The following is a 12,248-nucleotide window of genomic DNA, read 5'->3' on the forward strand; positions in this document are numbered from 1 at the left end:
ATGTGCTTTTTCTCTGGAGTAGTTGAAGAACAATATCAAAGTTAAGTACCAGGAAAGGACTGACTTTCTCCAAGTTCCTACGTCATGCTTCTATTTCTTCAAACACTGGCACTGATACATTAACTCCTGTTCAGACTGGTCTGTTGGACTGTGCAGTTTTGTTCAAATCTAATTTGTTATCCATATATGACTGTGTAGTAACTCAGGGTGTCTCCTATCATTAAAGCTATCTCTGCCATTCATCTTCCTGGCATGGTCTCACAGCTCCTTGTTGATTTATTTATTTGTACATGAAGTGCTGTGAGTTTTTTTTTAAAAGGCAGTCATATTAAAGAAGGTATAAAGAGATGCAGGCCATTTCAAGTATTAGTAATGGGCTATGGCACTGAATAAACAAGTGCTAGTAATGGAAGAGTTTGTGACCAAGTGAGAGAATAATAAATTGTCTAATTCCAGATTTCCTCATGCTGATATTAAGTATCTCAGTAATTATAGAAAACTGCAAGGCAAGTAGCACAGAAAGGTTGCAACTGAAATGGGCTCTTGTGGATTAGTCCCGACATTGATTAACATATGAAAATAAATAAATAAATAGGTACAACATTTGCAAGCAAAGCTTTCTGGTCTGATTATTTTGTTTCTGACTATACCATGGATAAATCACACACACTTAGTTGCAGAATACAGAAATGAGTTGCTAGAATTTATCTTTCTCACCCCAGAGAAGAGTCTGCTGATTCATTGCTGAGGTGTTTGTTTCTAGTAGTGGTGCAAACATTTGGAAGACTTGCAATTTTCAGATGAACAGCAGAGGGCAGTGCTGAGGCTACAGTTCATTAAGTACTGGCAGAAGTCATTGCTGAATACCTATAGTAGACAAATACACTGGGCACAAACACGGGGTGGGGGGATCACAGACGGGATGAACATATATGGATATGTATTTTATTGCTTCCATTGACTCACACTCACAGAGGGAGGACATTGTGAGCCCTTGCAGTGATGTAGGTAACTCATGTCTTCACTTGTGTGTGTGCGGGGGGTAAGGTAATTTAAATGTCTTCATAGCTGGGACGTTAGTAAGGATGCAAGTATCTCTTATGGTTACCTACATGATGGTCCCTCCAGACAGCCTTTGAATCTATGGTTCAGGGGATGGCCCATCACTAGCTGGGGGAGATTTGATGTCTAGCTGAGGGAGGTTTGATGGGACGTAGCCACAGATGCAAAAAGAACATAGAAAAAGAATGGCTTTGACATTCTAAACAATGCCATTGGGGTTAAGAACTGGATTTAATGTTTCTACACTGTTTTATTTCAAGCCACTGATTTCACCTAGACTAATATGGATAGTAGCCTTTTAACAGGTACACTCTTTACACATTTAAAATTAACATTCATTTAGGCCAAACAGCCGCTTTAACAAACATCTGCAGTTTAAATTTATCTGATTAATTAGTCAAATGGTTTACAGTAACCTATCAAATCTCTTCATCCAAGTACTAAATGGCAGTACTTTCTCCACTTGTAGTTCATCGACAACAGGCCTTTCCCAAATCTATTTTCACTTTTAATTAGTGATTTCCATATTTTCTTTGTTATGTAAATGTGGCACTGTATGCAGATGATTTCCTTTTCCTAAGTAGTGGAGCACATAATTTGACTATACATCCACAAAATGACTTTCAAGTTAACACATCCAAATTTGTGTGCTTTGGTACTCCCCATAACTCCTGACTGTGCCCTCAGTATACTTCAAAGGCACTTGGCGAAACTCATACCACTACAGTGAAATCTTACAAATATCTTAGTTTTGTCTTTCGTTATTGCCTAAGCTTCAGCTACCACGTTACACTTACTACCACCAAAGTTCTACCCCAACTAAAGCAGGTCAATAAAACTACAAGGCTACTTATTCTAGAAACATGTCTCTCCAAAGCAAACGTGTTGCTACTTCTACACTTCAGTATAACCAGTTACAAGTGCCCTTGGTAACTCACAGAACACTCTGATTGTACAGAAAACTCATCCTTCATTTGCAGCAATGTCACATTAGATGGACCTTATACCCTGTAATGTAAGCCTTTGTCTTATAGCAGGACCTTCCACATCACTGAAACATTACCCATACCACTATACTCAACAATCTAAAACCCTCCCTGCAATAGCTTCTGCTTTCAATTTTCTCTCAAACTACAGCCATTGGCACCCTCCTATTCCCTCAGGTCTTAAAGTAGCAGTTCACATACTATGTACTTACCAAACTTTGTCTAGCCAAATCTGAAACTACTTTTAACAAACTTGCCTCAGCATTCCAAAATACTTTGATCTTCTCTATCAGATTCTTAACCACATTTTCAACTTTTGGATGTGCCCTATGTCTATACTAATTAAACAGTCAAAACTTGTATTACTTAATATGCTTATTCGATATAGCCATAACATATTGACATGTTGTCATCATGTAGTTTTACTTTTCGTTAGTATATGTCTTACTTTTATTAAAGTATTACTTGTTCTGTTTCCTGCTAGAGTTGTACAATCTTAAGTTTTTGTTTTTTCCATAATACATTCCATATTTTTATACATTTGGATTGGAACATAGCTAAAAAAGGTCCACGTAATTAATAAATGCTAATAAATAAATTTCCATTTGTGTGTGTGTGTGTGTGTGTGTGTGTGTGTGTGTGTGTGTGTGTGTGTGTGTGTGTGTGTGTGTGTGCGCACGTGTGTGTGTGTGTGTGTGTGTGTGTGTGTGTGTGTGTGTGTGTGTGTGTGTGTGTGTGTGCACATTTTGCTATTGGCTGGTACCACATCTAGGATTAATTTTCCTGTCATGTACTCACAAATGCTAAGAGGATAGGTTCTGTCTCTCCTGTGTCCCTGAATTGGGTAAACCAGGCATCAGAAAATGAATGAATGAATGAATGAATGAATGAATGAATGAATGAATGAATGAATGAATGAATGAATGAATAGCTGCAATGAAGGAATTGTAACAGTTATTTTGCAAAGCTTTACTACATGTTATTTTTACTTTTCTTTTTATCCCCTTCCTGGAAACTTCCCGTAGAAGTCTCAACTTTAAATCCATCTAATCTCAAACACAACTGCTGATGTTCTTTTGCATTGCAGTGGTGCCTTTTTTATTCCAGTGGCATCACTTCCAACTACAAAGATGTCATACTCTCTTACTGTGCTACAATTATCCATCACTATGGAACTATTATTCATCATTGTTTTAACCTTCTTCATCTATAAGTGAGGAGTCATTTTCTATCACTGTGGTGCCATTCTTCATCACTGTGGTCACATCATCTATAAGTGCGGAGCCATTCTCTATCACTGGTATACCATTCTTCATCATTGCAGTGACAAGTGTGGAGTTATGCTCTGTCACTTTGCCACTATTCTTCATTAATATGATGCCATCATTCCATCAGAATAGTTACTCTTTAACACTGTGTAATGATCTTCCATTATTGTGGTGCCATTCTCCACCAGTGTTGAATCATTCTCTAACCCTGTGATACCATTTTCCTTCCTTGTGAGTTCAGTTTTCATCAGTGTAGTACCAGTCTCTGTCACTTGGGTATTATTCATCTCAACTGTGGAACAATTCTCTATTGCTGGGGTATCATTGCTCATCATTGCAGTGACATCATCAATCAGTGTGGAGTCATTCTCTGTCACTTTGTCACTATTCCTCATGATTGTGATGGCATACTCTCTTACTGTGCTACAATTATCCATCACTATGGAACTATTCTTCATCATTGCTGCAACCTTCTGCAACATTCCCGTGCCATTCTTCAGCTGTGTGGAGCCATTCCCTGTCTTTGTAACACCATTCTAAATCACTGCAGTGACATCATCCATAAGTGAGGAGTCATTCTCTATCACTGTGGTACCATTCTTCATCACTGTGGTGACATCATCCATAAGTGTGGAGCCATTCTCTGTCACTGTGGTACCATTCTTCATCACTGTGGTGACATCATCTATAAGTGCGGAGCCATTCTCTATCACTAGTATACCATTCTTCATCATTGCAGTGACATCATCAGTCAGTGTGGAGTTATGCTCTGTCACTTTGCCACTATTCCTCATTATTATGATGCCATCATTCCATCAGAATAGTCAATCTTTATCACTGTATTATGACCTTCCATCATTATGATGCCAGTCTCCATCAGTGTTTAATCATTCTCTAACCCTGTAATACCATTATCCTTCAATGTGGCATCAAGTTTTCATCAGTGTGGTACCAGTCTCTGTCACTTGGGTATCATTCATCTCAAATGTGGTGCCATTCATTGTCACTATAGCAATATTGTGTGTGTTTGTGGCATCATTTGCATGCTGCTGTTCTTTATCAGTGTGGCTCTACCAGTTCTGACCCTGCATTTTTTAGACATACATTTGTTAACTGGGTAAAACTTCTAGACAGAAGTGTCACTTTTTATGAGTGAGCTGAATACACTGTCTGATTAAGTGACCTGATTAAAGTCACACAGCAGGCACATAGAAATGAAAGGAGTTAAACCATGTACCCTTGGTTACATGAATTAGCCCATTAATCCCCTGCACTATCTGCCAGGTGAAGAACAGTTTTATTTATTTATTTGTTTGTTTATTTATTTAATAGCATGGAGTTCCTTAGTGGCATGTGGCCTGTTTACCCCGTAAATTCTCTGTATGGGAGTATGATATGGCACAGTCCTCAGACTGTGAGCTTGTATACATGCAAGAAGAACTGCACCCTTCATCTTGTTAAGCCTAGAGACAAACTGATAAAAAAACACACACAAAACCACAGAGATTCAGACAAATCCAGCTCAACAACTTAAAATGTAATATTAGCACTTTTGTTTTATTTTGTAATAAAACTTCTTCAAATCTGTCTGTTTGTCTTCTGTTTCGGTTAAGCCTGGAGACAGCTGTCCCTTTGCCTGACTTTAGAAACAGCAGGGAAGATGTATTATGACTACACAACGCAAGTGGTTGTTATTTCCCTGGTCTCACCTGGATGCTGTATCTCTGCCATGCTCATTCCCAACTGTTCCCCACTGAAGTTAGAGATACAAGTGGTAACTCAACTGTTGTCATCTAGCTGTCTGGTATTGAGCTATTTTATGGAACAAACTGCCCTGCAGGAATCAAGCTATGAGTTTGGTGACAGGCTGACATATAAAACACTGCTGAATAGAAATTCACTCAGTAAATTGCTTTACTTAGTGACTAAAAGTATTCTGCATTTTTTGTGAATATCCGTTTCTTAGTGTTTTCAGTTTTACGGGTCGTTCTTAATTGTTTAGGTGTATTAATTGTTACTATGTATACAAAACACAAACCCTGTTACTGTAAAAAAATAAAGTAGAAGCATCATGTTTTAGAAACTGGTTGCAGATTTTAACTGTGATGCGCTAGGATTTCACAATAAATAAGCCAGTGTAGAGCTCATTGTTTCTGCTAGTTGATATTTATAATTTCCTTTTCATAAACATGTCCAGGCTGACATATGGACATGTTGCAAAGGCCCTAACTGAATCTTGCTTTTTTTCATAATATAATAACAAGGAACTGGTTAAATGAGAAACAGAGGCGTTTTTTTTTTTTTTTTTTTTACACTTCATCTTGAAAATTATTAAAGAGAAAATAAGTAAAATGGCAGCTGGCAATTTCCAAAGAAAGGCCATCAGATCAATTCCTCATCAGAGTAGAAATAGTTATTTAAAAGATCTATAATTAGACACTCTATTATGAAATATAATTTTATTTCATCCTTCTTTCTTCAGAGACTCATTAGCCTATGTTCCTCTTTCACAGGCATTCATAAAGCAGTTTTGAGTTTAATGACAGTATTTGAATTTTCATGCCGGAGGTTTCCAGAGATACTTTGTTTATATTAAATGTGCCATTTACTATAGGATTCTTGAAAAGACATTTTATTTAATCATCTTATGTTTCTGTCTTCCTGAAGTACTTATGCATTTAACTAACAGCACGGCTTGCTTTCAACATTATGTTACTAACACACTATTCTAAACTCCAAGCAATTCTTAAAATGTTATAGTCTTACCTCTTAGACTTTGTTTCTTACCTTTTCCACTTTCTTTTTTCTTGCACAAACAATAGGATATATACTGATTTTGTTTTCCTAAACTGACTTTCAGGTAACAGTTGATACTTTTGAAAAATCTAATTTGAACAGATTACTACTTCTATTCAATGTCTTTAACCATATTCTCCACCCCCATCATTTATTAATATGACAATACACATTAAAATAAAACATTCTTACCTGATGATGTCATCTTTCTTCACAACAAATTATTCCTTGTGACACAATAATCTGTCTAACATTACATCCAAGTGAACCACAAGAAAGTTAGAGCACATCAGCTGAAATTTTAACAAAAGGTGTTATGTACACCTGGATTTACATTGTATTACATTGCAGCAATAGCTGGGAGAGGGCCAGGATAAATACTAACACATAGGAACTGCAATATACTGAAACTCTTAAAATATTTAAAGTTACATAAAAGTAAAATAATAACTTTGCAATATAAATACAATAAAAAAGTACAAAGGCAAAACTTCATTCCCTGAATAAACCAGTCATTTTGCACATTAGCAGGCTACACAGCTTGTTATGCTGATTGCTCTGGTACTCAGTGTATGGTATGGCAAATATCTGTATGCTGTAGGTATGTATAAAGTACTGGCCATGTCCCATTTGCCATACATTTCCCCTGAGCTGTCCAGAAGTTGCAGAATGTCATTAAAGTCTATTCAGGATCACTCTGTCATGATAGTATCACAACCAGACAAAATTCATCATATATCAAGAAGCACTGTAATTTATTGTACCCCGTTTCGTTGACACTTAAAAGTGCTGGATGTCTTTTAAAAGATGCATTGAAAAGTTGGTGCTGCTCTGTGTTATCAGTGGAAAAGTCAGTAAATGAAATGAATCGGCTGCCAAGTTTAAAGAGAAAATGCAAACTTCTTTTAAGATTTTTACCCTTTCCTCTAAGCATTTGTCACCTTGGATGCAGTGTTTCGTGATAATGGCTAGCTTTTTTTCCCATCCATGCAGAAGTTATATCTATATAAGGTTGATTTATGTATGCACTGTTGCTCTCAAACAATTCTAATTCTACATACTGAAAAAAGAATTATCAAATGTACTGTCATTATTTTATTTCATGTTTTGGTCTATGTACAGCTGTCATGTTTTGCAAAGTACTTTGGTGCCTGGATTATGAGTGAAAAGGGTCTGTCAACCAGTCCACTTATGCATTTATCAAACTGAAAAATAAACAGATAGACAGACATATAGCTAACTAGCTAGCTAGATAGATAAATAGACTGTGTACTTAAAGATAAGAGATGGGAGAGCAGAGGAGTCCCCATCAAAACGTATATTTCAGTTTGTGTGCTAGCTGTGAACTTGAATGTCTGAGTTTATTATTTTTTGCATATTTGATATTCATTTTATGATGCTTTGACTGCCAGCATAGCAAGACTTGATATTCGGTTACACCTCCCCCATATATCTTCTAGAAGAGCTTATCAGTGCATCCCCTCCTACACACACACACACACACACACACACACACACACACACACACACACACACACACACACACACACACACACACACACACACACCTGAATGCTGCAGCTGCACATGGTGTTTACTCATTTAAAAAACAACCATTGTCTTCATTTATTTACTTTTTCTTTCAGCTTGGGAAAAACAATAACACATAAGTACCTATTCTCAGGAGTAGTCTGGAAGCACTGTCTGGTTTAGGCTTGCTCTGAGTCACATGTTAAGACAAAAATAGAATGCAAAAAATTAAACCAAAAACTACAGGATAAATCTCAGTATAAGACTGTAGCTCTAATATTTGCATTACAGGGATCAACTATATGTGCTGGAGACACATTTGCTCAATTTTTTCTGCTTTTATTGTATTTGTGTTCCTTCCTACTTTATTTTGCTTTTGCGTCATCTTAAAAGTACTCAATTGTATTTATTACTGCTTGGTGTAACTCATTCTAAGCCTTTTAGTTTAAGCACTTGGGCATCAGAACAGTTGTTTTACATTAAGAAGGTTTGTGGTCTGCACTGTAGTGGCAGAACAGGTAACTTACATCTTTCTAAGTTGGGAACTGCTGACAGAGGGCTCAGTGTCTGTTATTCTAAAAGTGTACTAATTTTGGTTTAAGCACTTGGGCTTCAGGCCAGTTATTTTACATTAAGAGGGTTCGTGCTCTGCACTCTTGTGGGAGGAGAGGCTGGACTCTGCCCTTCTGAGCTGGGAATTTCTGGTTAAAGGCTTATAGTGCCTGCATAATTGAACTGTTTCTTACTGAAATTGGTACACCTTGTTTGCTGTAGCATAGACTAGATCCAGGCCTGCTGAATCTAGCTTTGTTTGTATGCTTGTTGTTTGTTTGCTTGTTATTTCCCAGAAACACTAATTCCACCTAAAACGCGGCTTTTCAGCACTTCTGTGGATCCCTAGTGATATCTACATTGCTTACTGTACTTATTTCCTTGTTTCACTTGAAAGAAAGTTACTGTTTGTTGTTTTTGCATTTAAGTTACCTGTAACACATTGCATTTAAGTTACCTGGCACTTGCTCACTAAAGCAATTATATAAGTCAGCACTAAAAAATTAAAAGCACTACACCCTCACAAACTCCCCTTGAGTACCTTGTTCCCCACTGGCCCTTTTTTCAATTATAAAGGAATTCCCAATACTATTCTAGCATGTCCAAAGGTCAGTTGTCAATCTCCTCTCCGGTCCAGCTGGTGAATTTGGGAATCTTAAGGCAATGTTACAACTGCCTCATGTACACAGACAACCCTCTCCTCCTCCCAACAAATTCCAACACATGTGAGAGATGCAACCATATAGCCAAACTGGAGGCTAAGCTCTCTCAACTCAGTACTGGCGTAACCAGTCAGGAGGAGAAGGAAACCACACTCACTACAATTCCAGTCTCACATAGACCTACCACGACAGCAAACCAAACACATAAACACACAAAAACATACTCGGAGGCTCTAAATAAAAATCTGCCTAAGCAGCAGAGACCTCCAAAGCAGACACTCAAGCAACTGCTACCCCAAAACAAAACACGTGCAACACATAGCTCACAAAGCCAGTGTACCGAACAGTCGCAGCCCTTAAGGCTAAACAACACACCTAATACACTTGTAATAGGTGACTGTATCATCAGGCACATTGATGTCCCGCTCACCAGGCTGAACAAAGAGAAGGTCACGGTGAGCTGCCTGTTGGGTGCTAGGATCCGTCACATAACACAAGCACTCAGGTCACTCCAAGGCAAGTACAAATATGACTCAGTCATTGTCTATGCTGGTGTGAATGACCTGAGACGTACCTCCCTGGGCTACATGAAAAGAGATATAGAGGAGCTCTCTGAGCATGTAGCCCAGGCCGGTATGACCCTCACCTTGAGTAGCACCTTACCCTCACCAAGAATGATGCCACAATATGAAGACAAGATGATCAATTTTAACAATTGGCTTAAGTATTGGTGTCATTCAAAGGGGATCCAATGCCTGTCAGCCTGGGATGACATGCTCGAGAAGCCATGATGCTTCACTAGGGACGGCTTGCACCTGTCACCCCTAGGCTTTCGGATATTGGCAAAGGCTCTTGCTACCCCCATAGTGCCTTTTTTAGGCAAGGCTCAAAAGACAAACCCATCTCCATAGGTATCACAAGGGATAAGAAACTAAGAGTAATGCTACTCAACGCCAGAAGTCTAAACCTCAAGATGCATGACGCCAGAAGTCTAAACCTCAAGATGCACGCACTCGAAACTCTCCTTAGCATGGAGAACATTGATATCTGTGCAGTAACAGAAACCTGGCTCAAGGCTCCCAAGAGCACCCCAGCACTACCAGGTTATACCTCGTGCCATGCTTTTTGGCCCCAAAACTTGGACCGAACCACAAAAGGAGGGGGAGTATCAATATTCATCAAAGATACCCACACCTCCAGGTTGGTGGCACAGCACGAAACATCAGAGACTATCCATGTGCAACTAACAGTGGGTAAAACTGCCTTCCAGTTTATAGCCTGCTACAGACCACCCTCCCAAACCCAGGAACCCCACTTGGCCTTCCTGAGAACACTGGAAAATATGAAGGTCCCTCCAAACACCATTATATTGGGCGACTTCAACTACCCAAACATGGACTGGGAGCATTACTCTACCTCCAAAACCCTAGCCCAAAGGTTCCCAGAATTTATAAACTCAAGTGCTATTAAACAACTTGTTACCACTCCCACAAGAGGAGAAAACATATTGGACCTGATCATCACCAGCATGGGGACTCTATGCTCCAGACCAGAAGTGTATCCCTCACTGGTAAGATCAGACCATAAACTAATCTCACTGGATATTCACATTCTGACCCCACCTCCTGCCCAGAAAACCACAGTGAAAAGCTTCTCTAAAGCAAATTTCACACTCCTCTAAACTGAGGTGGAATCCTTCAAAGCCCCCGGGCCTGTGGAAAATACGGCCCAGACTGCAGAATCCTTTATAAATGCATTCTATGAACATCTTCAGGAATGCATGGATCATGCAATCCAAAATAAAGCCAAGACCCAATCCTCCAAAGGCAGACGTCCTGTCTGGTGGACCCCAGCCATAAACAAACTATACAATAGAAGGAGGAAGCTACTACATGATAGAGCAAAATCCCAAAAAGGGAAGGCATCCCTGATCAGTATTAACAAAAAACTATGGGCACTCATAAAATCGTCTAAGGCCAGCTTCGAGAGAAAAATTGCACAGGACACTAAGGATAATCACAAGGCTTTCTTTAGTTATGTTAGGAACCTGGGTGGGAATTCCCAGATATGCTCAGAATTAGTCCAAAATGACAAAAAATACACTGAACCCACAGACATTGCCAACATCCTAGCTGACAGGTACAGCACAAACTTCTCCCCCCATCCCCACCAAAAGGGCAAATATCTATCCCAGCAGAGTGCTGCCCCCCTGACATTTCAGATGCTCAGGTAAGAGCTGCCCTCTCCAAAGCAAAAAACACAGCATCAATGGGACCAGACGGTGTCCTGGGCTGCATCCTACATGAACTCCAAGAAGAGCTAAACCCACACCTAAAACTACTGTTCAACCTCAGCCTTACTACAGGATATGTACCCAAAGAGTGGCTTACAGCAACAGTGGTCCCTCTCCACAAAGGTGGTGCCTCAATGGATCATGGAAACTATCGCCCCATAAGCCTGACTAGCTTGGTCTGCAAAGCTATGGAAAGGATCATCATGGACCTCATAAATAAAGATATTGGGGACCTACAGACACTGGATCCTACCCAGTTCGGCTTTGTTAAGGGCAGATCCTGCCTCTTAAACCTGGTCGATTTCTTTGAAACAGTCACCAAGACCATTGACGAGGGGAAGGTGGTCCACACAGCCTACCTGGACCTCACAAAAGCCTTCGATACAATACCCCACTCGGGCATTATAGATAAGCTAGTGAAAACAAAAAAGAGAGCGGATTTGTAGAACTAAACTCCTTTATTGGTAAGCGTTTTCGTTGGCAAAAGGTAAGCCAACTTCTTCAGACCATCAAAAAACATACAAAATACAATCCCATGTGAAAAGGAATGCCCTATATACACAGTGTTAGTCTAACCAAGCAATCAATTAATTAAGTAAAAAACAATCAACAATAAAAAATCACAAGTAACCATTTGTTTGCTGAACCAGAGATTTGTTTTACATAGGTTTTTGCCACTCTTTTGGAGGAACAATTTGACTCTCTAACCCATTAGATTCCTATTCGGTGTGGAATGGAGGTATAGAGGTCCTTGATGCCGACTGTAAGAAAAATGTGATGTTCATTGAACTCTAGTGCATTAATATTTTCCAAAAAATGCCAAGAATCTCGACATACTTGTGTCTCTGACTTAACAAATGGTTTCAACTTGCAGTCAACAAACTTGGCACAAGCATATGTCACAGAACCCCTACCATCCACAATAGGTCTAAAGGGTGGACTATTTAGATCCTTATGTATTTTAGGGGCACCAAACAATGTTGGTTTGTCACATTTTCCTTACAGTCGACATCAAGGACTTCTATACCTCCATTCCCCTTCACATAAGAGGGATGGAACATCAGCAAATTAATTTGATAGAAGTTCTCCTTGAAATAAT

The sequence above is a fragment of the Protopterus annectens genome, chromosome 4.part0, assembly GCF_019279795.1.
Source record: "Protopterus annectens isolate FY-2018-M chromosome 4.part0, PAN1.0, whole genome shotgun sequence".
In the NCBI taxonomy this organism is placed as follows: Eukaryota; Metazoa; Chordata; order Ceratodontiformes; family Protopteridae; genus Protopterus; species Protopterus annectens.